The sequence below is a fragment of the Ranitomeya variabilis genome, chromosome 2, assembly GCF_051348905.1.
Source record: "Ranitomeya variabilis isolate aRanVar5 chromosome 2, aRanVar5.hap1, whole genome shotgun sequence".
NCBI lineage: Eukaryota > Metazoa > Chordata > Amphibia > Anura > Dendrobatidae > Ranitomeya > Ranitomeya variabilis.
Window position 1 is genome coordinate 1,020,522,582 of NC_135233.1, and position 24,053 is coordinate 1,020,546,634.

The 24,053-nt window shown below is 42.4% G+C and overlaps 2 long non-coding RNA genes across 2 annotated transcripts in view; both read left to right on the forward strand.

Annotated features, from left to right (window-relative positions):
* Positions 1 to 24,053, forward strand: part of LOC143808550 (uncharacterized) — a 1,160,439-nt gene that overhangs the window by 634,811 nt on the left and 501,575 nt on the right. The gene's annotated exons all lie outside the window — the stretch shown is intronic.
* Positions 343 to 13,816, forward strand: LOC143810142 (uncharacterized). The gene is made up of 5 exons (XR_013222669.1): positions 343 to 375; positions 1,015 to 1,050; positions 10,478 to 10,516; positions 11,448 to 11,501; positions 13,778 to 13,816. It is a non-coding gene; the product is annotated as an uncharacterized LOC143810142 (long non-coding RNA).

A 24,053-nucleotide genomic window follows, 5' to 3' on the forward strand; every position in this document is an offset into this window, starting at 1 on the left:
CCATCAGGACCACATAATGATGATCTCCGGGTGCTGATTGGGTTAAGGCGGAAGCCCCCACACTCTGTTAACCATCTACCTGCTGTAGCCCCTATTGACCCCTTACACGGCCATAGTCGGTGCCAGCACTGATAGATGCCGCCGGTTGGCAGCTATAGTGACAGCTGACCGCCACTGCATCTTTACCCATCCAGGGATGACATTCTCCTATATCTCAGGCCAGTGACAATATATAGCGGTGGTCACTAAGGGGTTTAATGGGAGGATAAATATCTCTATAATTCCATATATGTCGTGTTCTATCTCTATATGTTCACATTATTTCTTAATTTCTTATAGTGAAAAAGAACAAGAAGAGCAAGATGGAGACGTTGTGTATGTAGAGAGATGTAATAATATGATTGTATGGACAATATATAGTGTATATTATATGTACATGTGGTTATACAGGTAATGAGGATATACGGCATGGCCTCACATGTCCCCGGCTGCAGAGATTACACCTTGTGGTGCCAGCCATGACGCATGCCAGTGGGGTGGCATGAGAGGACTACAGGAGCCGTTGCTCTGAGCATCAAAGTCATTGGGGCACAAGTTTCCCATTTTCTTAATGTCAAACAAGCAGCGTCATCAAACGCCACCTCCTCTTCCAGTAATGCAATGTGTTCCTGCCTATGCAGAGCGCAGCAGTCAAGGTAAGTTTGTCATCAACTCCTACACTTTGTCCCATGCAAATCCATCGTGACTGCTGCGCTCTGCATAAGCAACAAAAGAGATGACAACATGTGAGCAGCTAATAACTGAAGAGAGAACTGAATCTACTAAGAGCTACTTTTATGTTTTTACTTTTATGTCCTGGAGGGAAAACTCCCCAAAAGCCCCAACATTTTTATGCAACTTTGAGTTGCCTGTAAATTTTGTGACATTTAAATTGTTTTACACCAGAAACAATTTGATGAATCAGCCCTGATACGTTCTAGACTTTTCTGACTACAGATTTATTTTCTCCTATAGACCAAACCTGGACTCTTCAATTCTGGACACTTTATTGTAAGTAAAGAAAATGCAAGGAGATGCCTCCTCCACAACCACGAAACATTCCACAGATCACTCTACAGAACATTCCACAGAATACTCCACAGATCATTCCACAGAATACTCCACAGAACATTCCACAGAATATTCCACAAAACATTCATAAGCTTTGTGTTGTTACTATACAGAGAAGAATTTTGTTCTGGTCCTAAACACATTTTTACCATATCTCCCCTCCAGTACTTTGCCACTGATATTGTCAAATTATATACAGCTCTGGCAAAAATTAACCCCTTCCCGACATTTGACGTACTATCCCGTCGAGGTGGGGTGGGCCCGTATGACCGCCGACGGGATAGTACGTCATCACCGATCAGCGGCGCTCACGGGGGGAGCGCGGCCGATCGCGGCCGGGTGTCAGCTGCATATCGCAGCTGACATCCGGCACTATGTGCCAGGAGCGGTCACGGACCGCCCCCGGCACATTAACCCCCGGCACACCGCGATCAAACATGATCGCAGTGTACCGGCGGTATAGGGAAGCATCGCGCAGGGAGGGGGCTCCCTGCGGGCTTCCCTGAGACCCCCGGAGCAACGCGATGTGATCGCGTTGCTGCGAGGGTCTCCTACCTCCTTCCTGGCTGCAGGTCCCGGATCCAAGATGGCCGCGGCATCCGGGTCCTGCAGGGAAGGAGGTGGCTTACCGAGTGTCTGCTCAGAGCAGACACTTGGTAAGCCTGCAGCCCTGCACAGCAGATCGTCGATCTGGCAGAGTGCTGTGCACACTGCCAGATCAATGATCTGTGATGTCCCCCCCTGGGACAAAGTAAAAAAGTTAAAAAAAAATTTTTCCACATGTGTAAAAAAAAAAAAAAAAAAAATCCTAAATAAATAATAAAAAAAAATATATATTATTCCCATAAATACATTTCTTTATCTAAATAAAAAAAACAAAACAATAAAAGTACACATATTTAGTATCGCCGCGTCCGTAACGACCCAACCTATAAAACTGCCCCACTAGTTAACCCCTTCAGTAAACACCGTAAGAAAAAAAAAAAAAAAACGAGGCAAAAAACAACGCTTTATTACCATACCGCCGAACAAAAAGTGGAATAACACGCGATCAAAAAGACTGATATAAATATCCATGGTACCGCTGAAAACGTCATCTTGTCCCGCAAAAAACAAGCCGCCATACAACATTATCAGCAAAAAAATAAAAAAGTTATAGTCCTGAGAATAAAGCGATACCAAAATAATTATTTTTTCTATATTTTAGTTTTTATCGTATAAAAGCGCCAAAACATAAAAAAATGATATAAATGAGATATCGCTGTAATCGTACTGACCCGAAGAATAAAACTGCTTTATCAATTTTACCAAACGCGGAACGGTATAAACGCCTCCCCCCAAAAGAAATTCATGAATAGCAGGTTTTTGGTCATTCTGCCTCACAAAAATCGGAATAAAAAGCGATCAAAAACGGTCACGTGTCCGAAAATGTTACCAATAAAAACGTCAACTCGTCCCGCAAAAAACAAGACCTCACATGACTCTGTGGAGCAAAATGTGGAAAAATTATAGGTCTCAAAATGTGGAGACGCAAAAACTTTTTTGCTATAAAAAGCGTCGCTGGTTTCACACTTGCGTTTTTGTCTGCAGCGTTTTTTGCACAAAAAAAGCATGCGTTTTTTCCCTATATTTAACATTGAAAACGCATGCGGTTTTTTTGTACGCGTTTGGTCGCGTTTTCAAACGCATGCGTTTTTTTTCTGCATGCGTTCATTTTCAGAAATACAACCTGCAGTATTTTCTTGCGTTTTTAAGCACATGCGTTTGTTTGCGTTAAAAACGCATGCATTTAAACACACTGAAAAGCCACCCACCACCATCAAGGTGATAAAGGGATCCAAACCCTAACCCTAACTCTACCCCTAACCTCACCCCTAACCGTTTAATGAACATTTTCTGACAGTCATAGTGCCACGTATTTCAGTGCCACGTATTTCAGTGCCACGTATTTCAGTGCCACGTGTTTCAGTGCCACGTATTTCAGTGCCACGTATCACATATTTCAGTGCCACGTATCACGTATTTCAGTGCCACGTATCACGTATTTCAGTGCCACATATTTTAGTACCACGTATTTCAGTGCCACGTATTTCAGTGCCACGTATTTCAGTGCCACGTATTTCAGTGCCACGTATTTCAGTGCCACGTATTTCAGTGCCACGTATTTCAGTGCCACGTATCACGTATTTCAGTGCCACGTATTTCAGTGCCACGTATTTCAGTGCCACGTATTTCAGTGCCACGTATTTCAGTGCCACGTATTTCAGTGCCACGTATCACGTATTTCAGTGCCACGTGTTTCAGTGCCACGTATTTAAGTGCCACGTATCACGTATTTCAGTGCCACGTATTTCAGTGCCACGTATTTCAGTGCCACGTATCACGTATTTCAGTGCCACGTATTTCAGTGCCACGTATTTCAGTGCCACATATTTCAGTGCCACGTATTTCAGTGCCACGTATTTCAGTGCCACGTATTTCAGTGCCACGTATCACATATTTCAGTGCCACGTATTTCAGTGCCACGTATTTCAGTGCCACGTATTTCAGTGCCACGTATTTCAGTGCCACGTATCACGTATTTCAGTGCCACGTGTTTCAGTGCCACGTATTTAAGTGCCACGTATCACGTATTTCAGTGCCACGTATTTCAGTGCCACGTATTTCAGTGCCACGTATCACGTATTTCAGTGCCACGTATTTCAGTGCCACGTATTTCAGTGCCACGTATTTCAGTGCCACGTATTTCAGTGCCACGTATTTCAGTGCCACGTATCACATATTTCAGTGCCACGTATTTCAGTGCCACATATTTCAGTGCCACGTATTTCAGTGCCACGTATTTCAGTGCCACGTATTTCAGTGCCACGTATTTCAGTGCCACGTATCACGTATTTCAGTGCCACGTGTTTCAGTGCCACGTATTTAAGTGCCACGTATCACGTATTTCAGTGCCACGTATTTCAGTGCCACGTATTTCAGTGCCACGTATTTCAGTGCCACGTATTTCAGTGCCACGTATTTCAGTCACGTTTAGGGTTAGGGTTAGGGGTAGGGTTAGGGTTAGGGCTAGGGTTGGAGGTAAAGTTAGGGTTGGGGCTAAAGTTAGGGTTGGGGCTAAAGTTAGGGTTAGGGTTTGGATTACATTTACGTTTGGATTAGGGTTGGGATTAGAATTATGGGTGTGTCAGGGCTAGGGGTGTGGTTAGGGTTACCGTTGGGATTAGGGTTAGGGGTGTGTTTGGGTTAGGGTTTCAGGTAGAATTGGGGAGTTTCCACTGTCCAGGCACATCAGGGGCTCTACAAGCGCGACATGGCGTCCAATCTCAATTCCAGCCAATTCTGCGTTGAAAAAGTAAAACAGTGCTCCTTCCCTTCCGAGCTCTCCCGTGCGCCCAAAAAGGGGTTTACCCCAACATATGTGTTATCAGCGTACTCGGGACAAATTGAACAACAACTTCTGGGGTCCAAGTTCTCTTGTTATCCTTAGGAAAATAAAAATTTGGGGGGCTAAAAATCATTTTTGTGGGAAAAAAAAGATGTTTTATTTTCACGGCTCTGCGTTATAAACTGTAGTGAAACACTTGGGGGTTCAAAGTTCTCACAACACATCTAGATAAGTTCCTTGGGAGGTCTAGTTTCCAATATGGGGTCACTTGTGGGGGGTTTGTACTGTTTGGGTACATCAGGGGCTCTGCAAATGCAACGTGACGCCTGCAGACCAATCCATTTAAGGCTGCATTCCAAATGGTGCTCCTTCCCTTCCGAGCTCTGTCATGCACCCAAACAGTGGTTCCCCCCCACATATGGGGTATCAGCGTACTCAGGACAAATTGGACAGCAACTTTTGGGGTCTAATTTATCCTGTTACCCTTGTGAAAATACAAAACTGGGGGCTAAAAAAATCATTTTTGTGAAAAAAAAAAAGAATTTTTATTTTCACGGCTTTGCGCTATAAACTTTAGTGAAACACTTGGGGGTTCAAAGTTCTCAAAACACATCTAGATAAGTTCTTTGGGAGGTCTAGTTTCCAATATGGGGTCACTTGTGGGGGGTTTGTACTGTTTGGGTACATCAGGGGCTCTGCAAATGCAACGTGACGGCTGCTGACCAATCCATTTAAGTCTGCATTCCAAATGGCGCTCCTTCCCTTCCGAGCTCTGTCATGCGCCCAAACAGTGGTTCCCCCCCACATATGGGGTATCAGCGTACTCAGGACAAATTGGAAAACAAATTTTGGGGTCCAATTTATTCTGTTACCCTTGTAAAAATACAAAGCTGGGTGCTAAAAAATCATTTTTGAGAAAAAAAATAAAAATTATTTTCACGGCTCTGCGTTATAATCTGTAGTGAAACACTTGGGGGTTCAAAGCTCTCAAAACACATCTAGATAAGTTCCTTAGGGGGTCTACTTTCCAAAATGGTGTCACTTGTAGGGAGTTTCAATGTTTAGGCACATCAGGGGCTCTCCAAACGCAACATGGCGTCCCATCTCAATTCCAGTCAATTTTGCATTGAAAAGTCAAATGGCGCTCCTTCCCTTCCAAGCTCTGCCATGCGCCCAAACAATGGTTTACACCCACATATGGGGTATCAGCGTACTCAGGACAAATTGCACAACATTTTTTGGGGTCCAATTTCTTCTCTTACCCTTGGGAAAATAAAAAATTGGGGGCGAAAAGATCATTTTTGTGAAAAAATATGATTTTTTATTTTTACGGCTCTGCATTATAAACTTCTGTGAAGCACTTGGTGGGTCAAAGTGCTCACCACACATCAAGATAAGTTCCTTAGGGGGTCTACTTTCCAAAATGGTGTCACTTGTAGGGGGTTTCAGTGTTTAGGCACATCAGGGGCTCTCCAAACGCAACATGGCGTCCCATCTCAATTCCAGTCAATTTTGCATTGAAAAGTCAAATGGCGCTCCTTCCCTTCCAAGCTCTGCCATGCGCCCAAACAATGGTTTACACCCACATATGGGGTATCAGCGTACTCAGGACAAATTGCACAACATTTTTTGGGGTCCAATTTCTTCTCTTACCCTTGGGAAAATAAAAAATTGGGGGCAAAAAGATCATTTTTGTGAAAAAATATGATTTTTTATTTTTACGGCTCTGCATTATAAACTTCTGTGAAGCACTTGGTGGGTCAAAGTGCTCACCACACATCTAGATAAGTTCCTTAGGGGGTCTACTTTCCAAAATGGTGTCACTTGTAGGGAGTTTCAATGTTTAGGCACATCAGGGGCTCTCCAAACGCAACATGGCGTCCCATCTCAATTCCAGTCAATTTTGCATTGAAAAGTCAAATGGCGCTCCTTCCCTTCCAAGCTCTGCCATGCGCCCAAACAATGGTTTACACCCACATATGGGGTATCAGCGTACTCAGGACAAATTGCACAACATTTTTTGGGGTCCAATTTCTTCTCTTACCCTTGGGAAAATAAAAAATTGGGGGCAAAAAGATCATTTTTGTGAAAAAATATGATTTTTTATTTTTACGGCTCTGCATTATAAACTTCTGTGAAGCACTTGGTGGGTCAAAGTGCTCACCACACATCTAGATAAGTTCCTTAGGGGGTCTACTTTCCAAAATGGTGTCACTTGTAGGGAGTTTCAATGTTTAGGCACATCAGGGGCTCTCCAAACGCAACATGGCGTCCCATCTCAATTCCAGTCAATTTTGCATTGAAAAGTCAAATGGCGCTCCTTCCCTTCCAAGCTCTGCCATGCGCCCAAACAATGGTTTACACCCACATATGGGGTATCAGCGTACTCAGGACAAATTGCACAACATTTTTTGGGGTCCAATTTCTTCTCTTACCCTTGGGAAAATAAAAAATTGGGGGCAAAAAGATCATTTTTGTGAAAAAATATGATTTTTTATTTTTACGGCTCTGCATTATAAACTTCTGTGAAGCACTTGGTGGGTCAAAGTGCTCACCACACATCTAGATAAGTTCCTTAGGGGGTCTACTTTCCAAAATGGTGTCACTTGTAGGGAGTTTCAATGTTTAGGCACATCAGGGGCTCTCCAAACGCAACATGGCGTCCCATCTCAATTCCAGTCAATTTTGCATTGAAAAGTCAAATGGCGCTCCTTCCCTTCCAAGCTCTGCCATGCGCCCAAACAATGGTTTACACCCACATATGGGGTATCAGCGTACTCAGGACAAATTGCACAACATTTTTTGGGGTCCAATTTCTTCTCTTACCCTTGGGAAAATAAAAAATTGGGGGCAAAAAGATCATTTTTGTGAAAAAATATGATTTTTTATTTTTACGGCTCTGCATTATAAACTTCTGTGAAGCACTTGGTGGGTCAAAGTGCTCACCACACATCAAGATAAGTTCCTTAGGGGGTCTACTTTCCAAAATGGTGTCACTTGTAGGGGGTTTCAGTGTTTAGGCACATCAGGGGCTCTCCAAACGCAACATGGCGTCCCATCTCAATTCCAGTCAATTTTGCATTGAAAAGTCAAATGGCGCTCCTTTCCTTCCGAGCTCTGCCATACGCCCAAACAGTGGTTTACCCTCACATATGGGGTATCAGCGTACTCAGGACAAATTGTACAACAACTTTGGGGGTCCATTTTCTCCTGTTACCCTTGGTAAAATAAAACAAATTGGAGCTGAAATAAATTGTGTGTGAAAAAAAGTTAAATGCTCATTTTTATTTAAACATTCAAAAAATTCCTGTGAAACACCTGAAGGGTTAATAAACTTCTTGAATGTGGTTTTGAGCACCTTGAGGGGTGCAGTTTTTAGAATGGTGTCACACTTGAGTATTTTCTATCATATAGACCCCTCAAAATGACTTCAAATGAGATGTGGTCCCTAAAAAAAAATGGTGTTGTAAAAATGAGAAATTGCTGGTCAACTTTTAACCCTTATAACTCCGTCACAAAAAAAAATTTTGGTTCCAAAATTGTACTGATGTAAAGTAGACATGTGGGAAATGTTACTTATTAAGTATTTTGCGTGACATATGTCTGTGATTTAAGGGCATAAAAATTCAAAGTTGGAAAATTGCGAAATTTTCAAACTTTTCGCCAAATATTCGTTTTTTTCACAAATAAATGCAAGTTATATCGAATAAATTTTACCACTAACATGAAGTACAATATGTCACGAGAAAACAATGTCAGAATCGCCAAGATCCGTCAAAGCGTTCCAGAGTTATAGCCTCATAAAGGGACAGTGGTCAGAATTGTAAAAATTGGCCCGGTCATTAACGTGCAAACCACCCTTGGGGGTGAAGGGGTTAAGAGACCACTGCTCAGCTTTATAAAAATCAGCTTGTCTACATGTCTGACAGCCATTCCATGTCAAGCCATGTCAGTTGAATTCCAACCAGAGTCCACCTCATTCTACTTAATGTGCTTCTGATTAGGTGATCACCTGAACCAAATCTTATTTAATGGAAGAAAGTATAAAAACACTGCTGTGGTGTTCACAATCCTCTTGCAATAGGACAAGCTAGATGGCAAAACAAGTGCTAGTAATATCCCTAAAGTAATAGGAATGAAAAAATTACTTTTAACCATGCCAAAGGAGTTAAAAGAAAAGTCTTGAATGAGGAAAAGAAGGACTCAATTCTGGCTTTACTAGCAGAGGGACACAGTGAGCGTCATGTTGCCTCCATCCTTAAAATTTCTAAGACGGCAGTACATTACAACGAGGTAAAGCAGCAGCAATTGGGAACAACAAAGTTACAGACTGGCAGAGGGCGAAAACGACTCTCCACTGACTGGGATGACCATCATCTTATTCTAATGTCACTTAGCAACCGCAGGATGACATCAAGTGACCTACAAAAGGAATGGCAAATGGCAGCTGGGGTGCAGTGCACGGGACGAACAGCTCATAACAGGAACCTAGAGGCAGAACTCAAGCGATGTAAAGCTAGAGAAAAGCCTTTCATCAATGAGAAGCAAAGGAGAGCCAAGCTGAATTTTGCCAAAGACCATAAGGATTGGACCATAGAGGACTGGAGTAAGGTAGTCTTCTCTGATGAGTCTAATTTTCTGATGGTTAGATGGAGACCTGGAGAGGCGTACAAGCCACTGTGTCTTGCACCACTGTGAAATTTGTTGGATGATCGGTGATGATCTGGGGATGCTTCAGCAAGGCTGGAATTGGGCAGGTTAATCTTTGCGAAGGACATATGAATCAAGCCGCATACAAGGTTATCCTTGAAAAATACTTGATTCCTTCTGCTCAGGCAATGTTCCCCAACTCTGAGAACTGGTTTTTCCAGCAGTACAATGCGCCATGTCACACAGCTAGGTCAATCAAGGTGTGGAAGAATGACCACCACATCAAATCCCTGTCATGGTCAGCCCAATCTCCAGACCTGAACCCCATTGAAAACCTCTGGAATGTAATGAAGGGTAAGACGGAAGTCACAATCCATCAAACAAAGAAGAACTGCTAAAATTTGTGTACCAGGAGTGGCATAAGGTCACCCAAAAGCAGTGTGAAAGACTGGTGGAAAGCATGCCAAGACGCATGAAAGCTGTGATTACAAATCATGGTTATTTGGTTTTTCCGCAAAGTATTGATTTCTGAACTCTTCCTGAGTTAAAACATTGTATATTGTATTACATGTGCCCGGCATTATAGATCCACTCTGTATATTACATGTGCCTGGCATTATAGATCCACTCTATATATTACATGTGCCCGGCATTATAGATCCACTCTATATATTACATGTGCCCGGCATTATAGATCCACTCTATATATTACATGTGCCCGGCATTATAGATCCACTCTATATATTATATGTGCCCGGCATTATAGATCCACTCTATATATTACATGTGCCTGGCATTATAGATCCACTCTATATATTATATGTGCCCGGCATTATAGATTTACTCTATGTATTACATGTGCCCGGCATTATAGATCCACTCTATATATTACATGTGCCCGGCATTATAGATTCACTCTATATATTACATGTGCCTGGCATTATAGATTCACTCTATATATTACATGTGCCCGGCATTATAGATCCACTCTATATATTACATGTGCCTGGCAATATAGATCCACTCTATATATTACATGTGCCCGGCATTATAGATCCACTCTATATATTACATGTGCCCGGCATTATAGATCCACTCTATATATTACATGTGCCTGGCATTATAGATCCACTATATATATTACATGTGCCCGGCATTATAGATCCACTTTATAATATTATATATAATTAATACATCGTGTATAGATTTATACATTTGTATAAGAATAAGACCGAAAAGAATATTACAAATATTATATCGCTATTAATATTATACCAGTATTATAAATAATATAATGTCACATAAATGTCTCCTCTGTTTCTTCACCAGATTCAGGCTTAATGTCATCAATGCCGTGCCAGCATTCAGGTATTTATCTAGAATCTTCCATATTCCTCTGTTCTTACGATATGAGTCTTGTATATAAAGAGCAGCAGGAATAATCCTGGTGATACTTCTTATAGATGATATAAAGTTTTGAGACTGAGACAAATTTGGGTTTCGCACAGTTTGGTGCTTCAGAGTTTAAGATCTTTTAGTCGGATGTTTCTATCATTACTGAAGTACAATTCTCAGCATCTCACATGTTTTTAAACTTTTATTAACAAATACATCAAGTTTTTTAGTTAAAAAATGGCTGTCATTCCACAGGATTTGGCCCAGAAACTGATATCCAGCTGCCAGGGTTAAGGGCAGTCTTGAAAAATAAGGGTCAACACTATAAATATTAAGTCTTCCGACTAAAAGATTTAAAAACACTGAAGAAGAAAACTTTGTGAGAACCAAAATTTGTGTCAGTCTCAAAAAAATATGAGCTGCAATGCTCCTCTGGGAAATGTACAAATTGTCTCTTCAGAGAGGAAGAGGACTAGAACTCTAGTGCCCCCTATTGGAAGTAGCAATCCTAACAGTCAATGTCGACCCTTTAACGAGCCTTGTCACATGACTTAGGATAAAAGCCAAACCAGAATCTCAATTTGCAGACACTGTGTTTCGGGGTACTGCCCCTCGTCAGTGCAAAGTGGAGATCTAGTTTGGCTGAGTGAGAGGCGTCTGACCAGGATCCAAAAAGTATCATTTCTCTTTGCACTGATGAGGGGCAGTACCCCTGAAACACAGTGTCTGCAAATTAAGATTCTGGTTTCGCTATTATCCTAAGTCATGTGACAAGGCCCGTTTAAGGGTCGACATTGACTGTTAGGATTGCTACTTCCAATAGGGGGCACTAGAGTTCTAGTCCTCTCCCTCTCTGTAGAGACAATTTGAATCAATCATTGTAACTGGAGCTTTTATTTTACAGACCGGGCAGATTTCCAACCAGGGTCTCCAAGCCGCCAGATCTCGACACCATAATGTAAGTGTAAAAAATTAAAAAGAACCGCCGTCCACAACCACAGAACATTTCACAGAACATTCTGAAGATTTCTCTGGTTATACCACATTGGAGAATATCGTTCTACGTCCTAACACAATTCTTACTATCTCAGGCAAACCTGAAAACATGACTATAAACCAGTAATAATATAATATAAAGTTATATTCAGTGGTGTACCGGTAATAGAAGCAGACCAGGCAGCCGCTGTAAGGCCTGGTGCTAGTGCCACCACTGCGCACCCTCATTCCTCAATGCCGATACATTAGAAAGCAATGATGGAAGAGGAGCCGTTAGCTGACACTCCCTCCTCCATCATTCTCTCTGGGCGTCTGACGTCTCAGCGCAGCGGGTGCGATGAAGTCACTACGTTACACCTGTTGTGCCGACCAGCACCAAAGATCAGACCACATGCTGCAGAGACCTGAACAGCGGGGGAACAAGAACATGTATTTTTCTTTCAAAAATTAATGAGTATATTGTGGAGGCCATCATACTATTTGGAGGGCCACTTAGGAAACAATCATAATAATCGGAGGGCTACTTGGTGGGCCATCATGCTACTTGGTGGACCTCTTGGGGTCCATTATATTATTTGCAGGACTGTGTGGGCCAGTTATACTATTTGGATTGATGTGAGGGGCAGTTATACTGTGGGTAGGGCTGTGTGGGGGCAGTTATACTGGGTGTAGGGCTGTGTGTGGGGCAGTTATATTGTGTGTAGGACTGTGTGGGGGCCATTATAGAGTTTGGAGGGCTGTGTGAGGGGCACTATACTATTTGGAGGGCTGTGTGGGGCAGTTATACTGTGTGTAGGGCTGTGTGAGGGGCAGTTATACTGTGTGTAGGGCTGTGTGGGGGGCAGTTATACTGTGTGTAGGACTGTGTGGGGCAGTTATACTGTGTGTAGGGCTGTGTGGGGGCCATTATAGAGTTTGGAGGGCTGTGAGTGGGGGGCATTATACTATTTGGAGGGCTGTGTGGGACATTATTCAGTGTGGAGTGATAGTGTGGTCCATTGTAAAGTGCACGAGCCATTATACAATGTGGATGTTGTAGGGACCAACATACTGTATGGAGGGCTGTGTCAGGGCCATCATACTGTGTGTGGGAGACTATGGGCACCATTATACTATATTATACTTTGCAGAAGGGAGCTGGTACTGTATGGTGGTACTGTGCATGTAGAGGGTACTGTGGAAGAATTCCCTTTAAGTATGTCTTACTGTGTTTAGGGGCAGATTTGTTGGCATCATACTGTATGGGGGCCATTGAAGAAGAATCCTAATGAGTGGGAACACTGAGGGGCTTCATTAGGGACAAAATTACTTCATATGGGTTGCAAAGTTACGAGATATTTGCTTCTGTGACCCCACTGAATATTATTAATTTTTTGGGGGAGGGGGTGGGTGGCAATTGGGACTTCTGCTATGGGGCTCCATGATTTCTATTCTATGTACACCCCTGGTTATATATAATATACATCCTGTAGTGGGACAGCAAAGTCTTCTACCTCACTGCCTATAAGAACAGACTGAGCCTAATGGGAAACCAGTCCTGAGAGGAACACAGTTGTTCTGTGGATATAAATACGAGGGGCATATATTACTGGAGAGGGTCCAGGATGGGGGATGATATACCAGGTGGGGCAAAGGATGGAGAACATTATACCTGAAAAGGGAAGCATTATACCAGGAAGGGCCCCAGGATGGAGCACATTATGATAGGAGAGAGACATATTAGGAATGGACCCAAGGTGGAGAACATTATACCAGCAAAGGGAAACTTTATACAAGGAAGGGACCCAGGATCAAGACAATATACCAGGAGGGGGAACATTATTACTTTAAAAGGCCCAGGATAGGGAACAATATGCCAGGAAAAGGCTCAGGATGGAGGGCATTATACCTGGATCGATATTGTGAAAAGTGAACTGTAAAAAATATGAACACAAAAAATAAGAAAAAAATGTTTTTTTTCTATATTTGTGTTGTAAAGAAAAATTAATTTAATTATGTAGCAATTTCTATGTACCCTACATTAGAGGTAAAAAATATATAATTTGTCTGACATGAAACAAAGCTTCATACAGCCACGTAAAGGAAAAAAGAGAAAAAAAAGGCCCGGTTTATTGGGTTAATGACAGTTTTACATCAGACATCCCCATTAGTGATCACAATAAACATCTCATCATGGATAACCTCAATGTCAGGAGAAATATCTGTATAAATCTATATATGCCATGTTATATCTTACAGTGAGGAAGAAGAACCAGATGAGGATGCTGCAGACGTCATGTATGTAGAGAGAGTTAATGAGATAATTGTATGGACATTCTATATTACACGTTATAGAAATGTAATTATGGAGGCAGTGATATATACGGCACCTTGCTACTTTGTGTTCACATAAAATCCCAATAAACTACATTTAAGTTTGTGGGTGTAACGTAAAAAAAGGAGAAAAGTTCACAGAGTACGGATACTTCCTGTATATACCACGGCCTCACTAATACCCGGCTGCAGAAATAGTAGGTTTTGGTGGTACAAGTCATGACACGTATCAGTGGTGAAGCATGAGAGGACCCCAGGTGCAGTGGTTCTGGGCACCAAAGTCTGTGGGGGCAAAAATGTCCCCTTTCCCCCATCATGCACAAGTATTCTGAAGTCTCAGAGATTTTGCTGATATTGTAAAAAGGAGTTTTTAGTTTGCATAAAAAATGCTAAAGACGACAAGACAACCTCTTCCTGCCTTCTGGAGAAATAGTAGATGATACATAGTCGTGTCTTATACACGGGTCCCATCGTACTGACCAAACAAGTGCTGCGTATACTTGTGGTATATGACGAGGCCTCGCACCACCCCAGGATCCACATCTACTATATAATTGTCTTAGGGTCACTTCCGTCTTTCTGTCTGTCCTTCTGTCTGTCTTTCTTTCTGTCTGTCACAGAAATCCCAAGTCGCCGATTGGTCGTGGCCGTTTGGCCGCGACCAATCAGCAACGGGCACAGTCCAGCCGTGAAATGGCCGCTCCCTACTCCCCTGCAGTCAGTGCCCCCTCCATACTCCCCTCCAGTCAGCGCTCACACAGGGTTAATGGCTGCGTTACACCGCGTTATGTCCGTTAACGCTGCTATTAACCGTGTGACCAACTTTTTACTACTGATGCTGCCTATGCAGCATCAATAGTAAAAAGATCTAATGTTAAAAATAATAAAAAAAATTAAAAAAATCATTATATTCTCACCTTCCGGGGCCTTTCCCGCTCCTCGCGATGCTCCGGTCCATGCATTGCGGTCACGCGAGATGATGACGTAGCTATATTCTACGTGGCTGTGTTATATACTATGTGGGCTGTGTTATATACTATGTGGCTGTGCTATATACTACGTGGCTATGCTATATACTACCTGGGCTTTGTTATATACTGCGTGGGCTGTATGCTACTTGGCTGTGCTATATTTCTCTGCTGTATCTGTGCATCATGAATCGTGGTATGTGTTAAAGAGGGGGGCCCACTGAGACTCTTTCGCCCGGGGCCCTCAAAAAACCTGGAGCAGGCCCTGGCTTCACTGATTGGTCACACTCGGCCGCGAACAATCAGCGACAGGCACTGTCCGCCCACGAATTGGCGCAGAATTTGAACCACGCTTCGCTAATTGGTCGCGGCCGGCCCAATCCTGTGTATAAATTATTCTGAAAGCTTCATAAATAAACTACATACATATTCTAGAATACCCAATGCATTAGAATCGGGCCACCATCTAGTAGGAAATATCACCCTTGCTGGAGATTTTCATAACAAGGGACAATAGAACGTTTTTTTGGAATTGTGTAGATGTCGCAATATCATTGATTATATTATCCGACAGTATCTTCACCACCTAGACTGGACACTATAATGTGAGTGTATAGAATGAGGGACGGAATATATTATGTCACATCAGAAATCTCCACTAGTGACCACAATAATCATCTGTCTGTGGATGAATCCATCACCACGAGAAATATCTCTGGATTTCTGTATGTGATTTTTTTTTATCTTTAATAGTGAGGAGGAAGAAGAGGAGGACATACAGGAGGAAGAAGAGGAGGACAATGAGGAGGAAGAAGAGGAGGACATAGAGGAGGAAGAAGAGGAGGACATAGAGGAGGGAGAAGAGGAGGACAGAGAGGAGGAAGAAGAGGAGGACAGAGAGGAGGAAGAAGAGGAGGACAGAGAGGAGGAAGATGAGGAGGACACAGAGGAGGAAGATGAGGAGGGAAACCCACCAGACACTGATAAGAGTGTGTAAGTGGAGAGATATAATGAGATGATTATACACAGACACTACCGATGATACATTATAGAGAGCTATAGTGACAGCTGACCGCCACTGCGTCTTTACCCCTCCGGGGATGACATTCTCCTATATCTCAGGCCAGTGACAATATCTAGTGGTGGTCACTAAGGGGTTTAATGAGAGGAGAAATATCTCTATAATTCCATATATGTCGCGTTCTCTCTCTATATGTTCACATTATTTCTTATAGTGAAAAAGAACAAGAAGAGCAAGATGAAGCCATAATGTATGTAGAGAGATGTAATAATATGATTGTATGGACAATATATAGTGTATATTATATGTACATGTGGTTATACAGGTAATGAGGATATACGGCCTCACATGTCCCCGGCTGCAGAGATTACACCTTGTGGTGCCAGCCATGACGCATGCCAGTGGGGTGGCATGAGAGCACTACAGGAGCCGTTACTCTGAGCATCAAAGTCATTGGGGCACAAATTTCCCATTTACTCAAAGTCAAACGAGCAGCGTCAAGTGCAACCTCCTCTTCCAGTAATGCAATGAATTCCTGCCTATGCAGAGCGCAGCAGTCCAGATAAGTTTGTCACCTACTGCTACACGTTGTATAGGCAGCAGCCATCGAAGTGACAAAGCTCATTTCATAATACTGTGACTTTTAGCATCTTGGTCTCTGTCCATGGAAATCCATTCTGACTGCTGCGCTCTGCATAAGCAGCAAAAGAGATGACAACATGTGAGCAGCTAATAACTGAAGACAGTACTGAATCTTGTGCACTGTTCTCTCTTCAGTCACTACTAAGAGCTGCTTTTATGTTTTCACTTTTATGTCCTGGAGTGAAAAAGCCCCAACATTTTATGTAACTTCGAGTTGCCTGTAAATTTTGTGACTTTTAAATTGTTTTACACCAGAAACAAATTTGATGAATCAGCCCTGATATGTTCTAGACTTTTCTGACTACAGATTTATTTTCTCCTATAGACCAAACTTGGACTCTTCAGCACTGGACACCTTATTGTAAGTAAAGAGAATGCAAGGAGATGCCTCCTCCACAACCACGGAACATTCCACAGATCATTCTACAGATCATTCTACAGAACATTCCACGGAATATTGCACGGAACATTCCACAGATCAGTCCACAGAACATTCTACAGAACATTCCACGGAATATTGCATGGAACATTCCACAGATCAGTCCACAGAATATTCCACAGATCATTCTACAGAACATTCCACAGAATATTGCACGGAACATTCCACAGATCAGTCCACAGGACATTCCACAGAATATTCCACAGAACATTCCACAGAACATTCCACAGAACATTCCACAGAATATTTCACAGATTGTTTCACATCATTCTACAGAATATTCCACAGATCATTTCACAGATCTTTCACAGAATATTCCACAGAAAGAGAAACCTAAATATATGACTGTAGGGTTATGTGTACACGTTCAGAAATTTTCAAATTTTTTTTGCGTTTTTTCGCGATAAAAACGCATAAAAACGCATACATATGCATCCTATCATTTAGAATGCATTCCGCAATTTTTGTGCACATGATGCGCTTTTTTTCACAAAAAAAAAACGTATCACGGTAAAAAAGCAGCATGTTCATTAATTTTGCCCATTTTTGCGTTTTTCCCGCTATTTAATGCATTGGGAAAAAACGCGCAAAAAACGTGCAGAAGACGAGCTAAAAACACATAAAAACCGCAAAAAAAAACGCATGCGGATTTCTGGCAGAAATGTCCGGTTTTTGTCAGGAAATTTCTGCAAGAAATCCTGACGTGTGCACGTAGCCTAAGGCTATGTACACACGTAGGAAAAGAGGTGCAGAATTTTCTGCACAAAATCCGCATCTCCTGGCAGAATCCGCAGCCGCGGATTTGCCGCGTTTTTTATGCAGATTTTGTGCAATTTTTATGTGGAATTGATGCGAATTTTGTGCGGATTTTGTGCAGTTTTTGCCACTGTGGAATTTTAACATGGAGGGGTGCAGAAACGCTGCAGATCCGCACAAAAAGTGACATGCACTTCTTTGAAATCCGTAGCAATTCCGCACTGATTTTTCCGCACCGTCTGCACAGGTTTTTGTTTCCCATTGAATGACATTGTACTGTACATCAGTGCGGATCTGCAGCGTTTCTGCACGGAAAAATTTGCTGCGTACCCGCACTAAATCCGCATCGTGTGCACATAGCCTATACCAGAATGTAATATATGTGATATATAATATCTGTCCAGTCCTCTGAGAAGCAGCCTCTTCTTCTACAGAGTTATGGCTCGGGTTAGGGTCAACGTGATAAATTAGTTACATAAAAAGTAGAATAAAAAAAATAAAAGCTTAAAAATGCTAATAAATTATAAAAAATATATATTTAATATTTCAAAACACAAAAAAACAAGTCAAAGAGCAAAGTATAATGACATGTTTTTATTGTTGTTGTTGTTTTTTTTAACTCAAAATACAATACTTGTGCTTGGGAGAATATTCCCGGTGACACACGTTATAGATGAGATGTTCTAGACATTTCTGAATCAATCGTTGTAACTGGTGTTTTTCTTTTATAGTCAGAACATCTCCGATTGTACAACACTGGACACCTTGTAGTAAGTATAGACAATGGAAAGCAGATGCCTATTCCACAGCCACAGAACAATCCACAGAACATTCCACAGAACCTTCCACAGGACTTTCCACAGAATAGTCCACAGAACATTACATAGAATATTCCACAGAACAATCCACAGAATTTTCCACAGAACAATCCAAGGAAAAACTATAATTTTATATATTTTTTTGGCTGAAAATGCAATTCACGTGTTTGGGTAACAAAAAGTTCAATACCGGTCTAAGGAGTGTTAGGAAGTCATGGGTTATGGGTCACAAAATGCTGCTTTGCCCAGGGCACTGGCAACCAACACTACGCCAAAGCCACATACTGAAATTGACCTGTTTTGGAGGGGAATTACAAGGGGTCCTAAATATTGGGGGATTGGTAATTTTACTAGTCATCACAGCCGAGCCAGCGTTTATCAAGGATCCCTGATATCCCTTTAGTCTTACAATATAATCTTCTATAATAAGGAGCATCAAGAATATTCCCGGTGACACTTGTTCTAATGTTATAGATGAAATATTCTACACGTTTTTGAATCAATCATTGTAACTGGAGTTTTTTCTTCTTTTATAGCAAAAACATCTCGGAGTGGACACCAGACACTATATTGTAAGTATAGAGAATGGAAAGGAGAAGCCTATTCCACAATCACAGAACATTCCACAGTAGATTCCAGGGATCATTCTGAGTTTTGTCTTGTTACAATCAAGAGAAGAATGTAGATCTAGTCCTGAACACAATCCTCACTATTTCAGGGAAAGACTAAGAACATGACTGTAAACCAGTGAGAATGCAATATAATGTGATTTACAATCTACGTCCTGTCCTCTGAGGAGCGGCCTCTTCTACCACACCGCCTACAGGAACAGACTGAGCCCAATGGATAATCCAGTCCTTAGAGGAACACAATAGTTCTGAGGATATAGATAGGATTCCGCCATTGCAGGCCGTCTGTGTCCATATTAATCACAATGAGGTTATTTGTGGCAGTTTTACATCAGATCTGCCCACTAGTGATCACAATAAAGATCTGATCATGGAAGAACTTAATACCAGGAGAAATATCTATATAACCTGAGGAGGAGGCTGGAGATGCCATGTAAGTGGAGCTATAATGTGAGGATTACATGGACTTTTTTGTTGTATGGAATTTCCATAAGGAGTATGTGGGGACATGGATATGGGGTGTGTTTCACTAGTTATCAGAGCAGATATGGAGCAGTGGTCTAACGTGACAGCATTATATAGAGATGAGATATGATCCATGGGAGGGGACTATGAAACTCTATTGTCTTAAGAGTCACCTCAACCACAGAACATCCCACAGAACATTCTATGACTGAGGCCTCATGTACACAACTCCATATGATGTAATATATGAGAAATGGTTATGATCTATCGAAGTACAAGTACAGACCAAAAGTTTGGACACACCTCCTCATTCAAAGATTTTTCTGTATTTTCATGACTCTGAAAATTGTACATTCACACTGAAGGCATCAAAACTATGAATTAACACATGTGGAATTATATACTTAACAAAAAAGTGTGAAACAACTAAAAATATGTCTTATATTCTAGGTTCTTCAAAGTAGCCACCTTTTGCTTTGATGACTGCTTTGAACACTCTTGGCATTCTCTTGAGCTTCAAGAGGTAGTCACCAGAAATGTTTTTCACTTTCTTTACAGGTGTGCCCTGTCAGGTTTAATAAGTGTGATTTCTTGCCTTATAAATGGGTTTGGGACCATCAGTTGTGTTGAGCAGAAGTCTGGTGGATACACAGCTGATAGTCCTACTGACTAGACTGTTAGAATTTGTATTATGGCAAGAAAAAAGCAGCTAAGTAAAGAAAAACAAGTGGCCATCATTACTTTAAGAAATAAAGGTCAGTTAGTCTGAAAAATTGGGAAAAGTTTGAAAGTGTCCCCAAGTGCAGTTGCAAAAACCATCAAGCGCTACAAAGAAACTGGCTCACATGAGGACCGCCCCAGGAAAGGAAGACCAAGAGTCACCTCTGCTTCTGAGGATAAGTTTATCCGAGTCACCAGCCTCAGAAATCACAGATTAACAGCAGCTCAGATTAGAGACCAGGTCAATGCCACAAAAGTTCTAGCAGCAGACACATCTCTACAACAACTGTTAAGAGGAGACTTTGTGCAGCAGGCCTTCATGGTAAAATAGCTGCTAGGAAACCACTGCTAAGGACAGGCAACAAGCAGAAGAGACTTGTTTAGGCTAAAGAATACAAGGAATGGACATTAGACCAGTGGAAATCTGTGCTTTGGGATCTTTGGTTCCAACCACCGTGTCTTTGTGAGACGCAGAAAAGGTGAACGGATGGACTCTACATGCCTGGTTCCCACCATGAAGCATGGAGGAGGAGGTGTGATGGTGTGGGGGTGCTTTGCTGGTGACACTGTTGGGGATTTATTCAAAATTACAATTGAAGGCATACTGAACCAGCATGGCTACCACAGCATCTTACCACAGCAGCGGCATGCTATCCCATCCGGTTTGCGTTTAGTTGGACCATCATTTATTTTTCAACAGGACAATGACCTCAAACACACATCCGGGCTGTGTAAGGGCTATTTGACCAAGGAGGAGAGTGATGGGGTGCTACGCCAGATGACCTGGCCTCCACAGTCACCAGACCTGAACCCAATCGAGATGGTTTGGGGTGAGCTGGACCGCAGAGTGAAGACAAAAGGGCCAACAAGTGATAAGCATCTCTGGGAACTCCTTCAAGATTGTTGGAAGACCATTCCCGGTGACTACCTCTTGAAGCTCATCAAGAGAATGCCAAGAGTGTGCAAAGCAGTCATCAAAGCAAAAGGTGGCTACTTTGAAGAACCTAGAATATAAGACATAATTTCAGTTGTTTCACACTTTTTTGATAAGTATATAATTCCACATGTGTTAATTCACAGTTTTGATGCCTTCAGTGTGAATGTATAATTTTCATAGTCATGAAAATACAGAAAAATCTTTGAATGAGGTGTGTCCAAACTTTTGGTCTGTACTGTATATGGAGCCAGACATTCCCGCTATTACATAGAGGCCTACAGAAGTATGCTTAATATGGTGCCATATTACACTAATAATTTCCCCTATAAATCTGAATTCAGACGTCTGGGTTTCTCAGTCAGTTTACGGACCACAAGACCCAGGCCAGACACGGGTTTCCTCACCCAAACTTGGCATCATATAAGGTTATAAGGCTCTTGAGTTTAGGTCAGGAGACCCTCGGTCGGTCTGTACATCGCAGTCCACACAGGGATCATGAATGTCGAATGTGTGAAAGTGGCCTAGGACACACAACTCCGCCATATGCATTATTTCTAATGATTAACATTACGTCCATAGTAATCTCAGTGTAAATCATCACAGAAGACCTGATCATGGATGAATTTACGGTCAGGAGAAACATTGATATAATTGTTATATGATGTTATTATTTCTAATAGAGAAGAAAATGAAGAACAAGAAAATGAGGATAAAGAGCAGACACCGAGTGAGGAAGAGATTGTGTAAGTCGAAAGACCCCAACTCCATGACAGACCCGTGTCCTGGAGTCAGTGAGACAGCCCTGCCCGCCCATCACTGTCCCAGGATGTCACACCTGTCCTCATAGAAGGGAGGAAATCATTGATGGCTTCTCCCACACAGGAATCTTTATCGCTGATCATAGAGAATGATATGGGAAGTAGGTGCCATGTCCTCCTTAAAGGGAGTCTGTCACCCCCAAAATGCAAATTCAGGTGCTGAAACTTGTATATAGGGGACTATAGAGTGTAGCGAGCGAGCAGCTTCAGAGAGGCGCTGGAGATCAGAGTGTGCCCGCATACACACTGAGTGTGTGCCCGCTCTGCCCAGTGAGCGCCGCTGGGCTCCTCCAGTGTCAGTGCGCACACACGAGCAGGGATTTGAGTTTAGGGAGCTCTCGCTGTGAGAACGCGCCGTCAATCAAGGTCAGAGACCGCGCTGGATATGCAGATCGGAGAGCGAGCCAGGGGGGGCACGAAAGCATCCTCATGGTCATATGGAGTAACAGTGACATTTTCTGCAACTACATCAGTAGAATGTATATTGCTAGTATGATTTCTACAGGGGCTGCGTCCTCTATATAAATGTCTAAGGAGCTTAATTTGCATTTCGGGGTGACAGACTCCTTATAAAATAATGGAGAGAAAATGTATGTGTGAATGTAACCTAAAGCTGAGACAGTGAGGGAACATCAGACAAGGAGCAGAGACCTCACATGTGTACATCGGGCGTTCGGATATAACGGACTAGTTATTATTATTGGGGACTGATCATATAATATCTTATTTTTTCTTTCTGAACTAGAAAACCGAGAGGCTGGATCAGACGGATGAGAAACATGTAAGTAATATAAGGACATGATATATTTCCAGCTCAGTATTCTCCTTCTGCTGATCTTTGTTATTCATTATCATGTATTACAAATCACATAGCGAGTAAACATGGACGTCAAAATGTTATCCATGACACTCTGAGTGGTAGTCAGCATCTAGAGGGGAGATGGGGCACATATATGTCTTAATACATGGAACGTTCAACCTCTCTGCTGGGTCCTTCAGTCACTAACATATCAGATGTCAGCCCTTCTATTATGTCCTAAGGTCACTGAAGTATCAGATGTCAGCCTCTCTGTTGTGTCCTTCAGTCACTAAAGTGTCAGATGTCAGCCTCTCTATTCTGCCCTTCAATCACTGAGGTCTCAGACGTCAGCCTCTCTTTTCTGTCCATCAGTGAGGTGTCAGATGGTAGCCTCTCTATTCTGTCCTTCAGTCACTGAGGTGTCAGATGTCAGCCTCTCTATTCTGTCCTTCAATCACTGAGGTCTCAGATGTCAGCCTCTCTATTCTGTCCTTCAATTAAGGTATCAGAAGCTAGCCTCTCTGGCCATGTGCACACGTTCAGGATTTTTAGCGTTTTTTTCGCGTTTTTTCGCTATAAAAACGTGATAAAAACGCGAAAAAAACGCTTACATATGCCTCCTATTATTTACAAGGTATTCCGCATTTTTTGTGCAAATGTTGCGATTTTTTCCGCGAAAAAATCGCATAGCGGAAAAAAAAGCAACATGTTCATTAAAAATGCGGAATTGCAGGGATTCCGCACACCTAGGAGTCCATTGATCTGCTTACTTCCCGCACGGGGCTGTGCACACCATGCGGGAAGTAAGCAGATTATGTGCGGTTGGTACCCAGGGTGGAGGAGAGGAGACTCTCCTCCACGCACTGGGCACCATATAAGTGGTCAAAAAATAAGAAATAAAATAAAAAATAGTCCTATACTCACCCTCGATGTCCCGCGCAGTGTTCCCGCCTCACCGCTGCACGCTGCCGTTCGGTTCCTGTAGCTGATGTGCGGCGAAGGACCTCGCCGATGACGTCACTGTCCTGTGATTGGTCGTGAGCGGTCATGTGACCGCTCACGTGACCGTGACGTCACGGAAGGCCCTGTGCGCACAGACCAGCTATAGGAAGACGAACGGACGCCGCTGATGAGATGTCTGGGTGAGTATAAGCATTTTTTATTTTTTTTATTATTTTTAAACATTCTC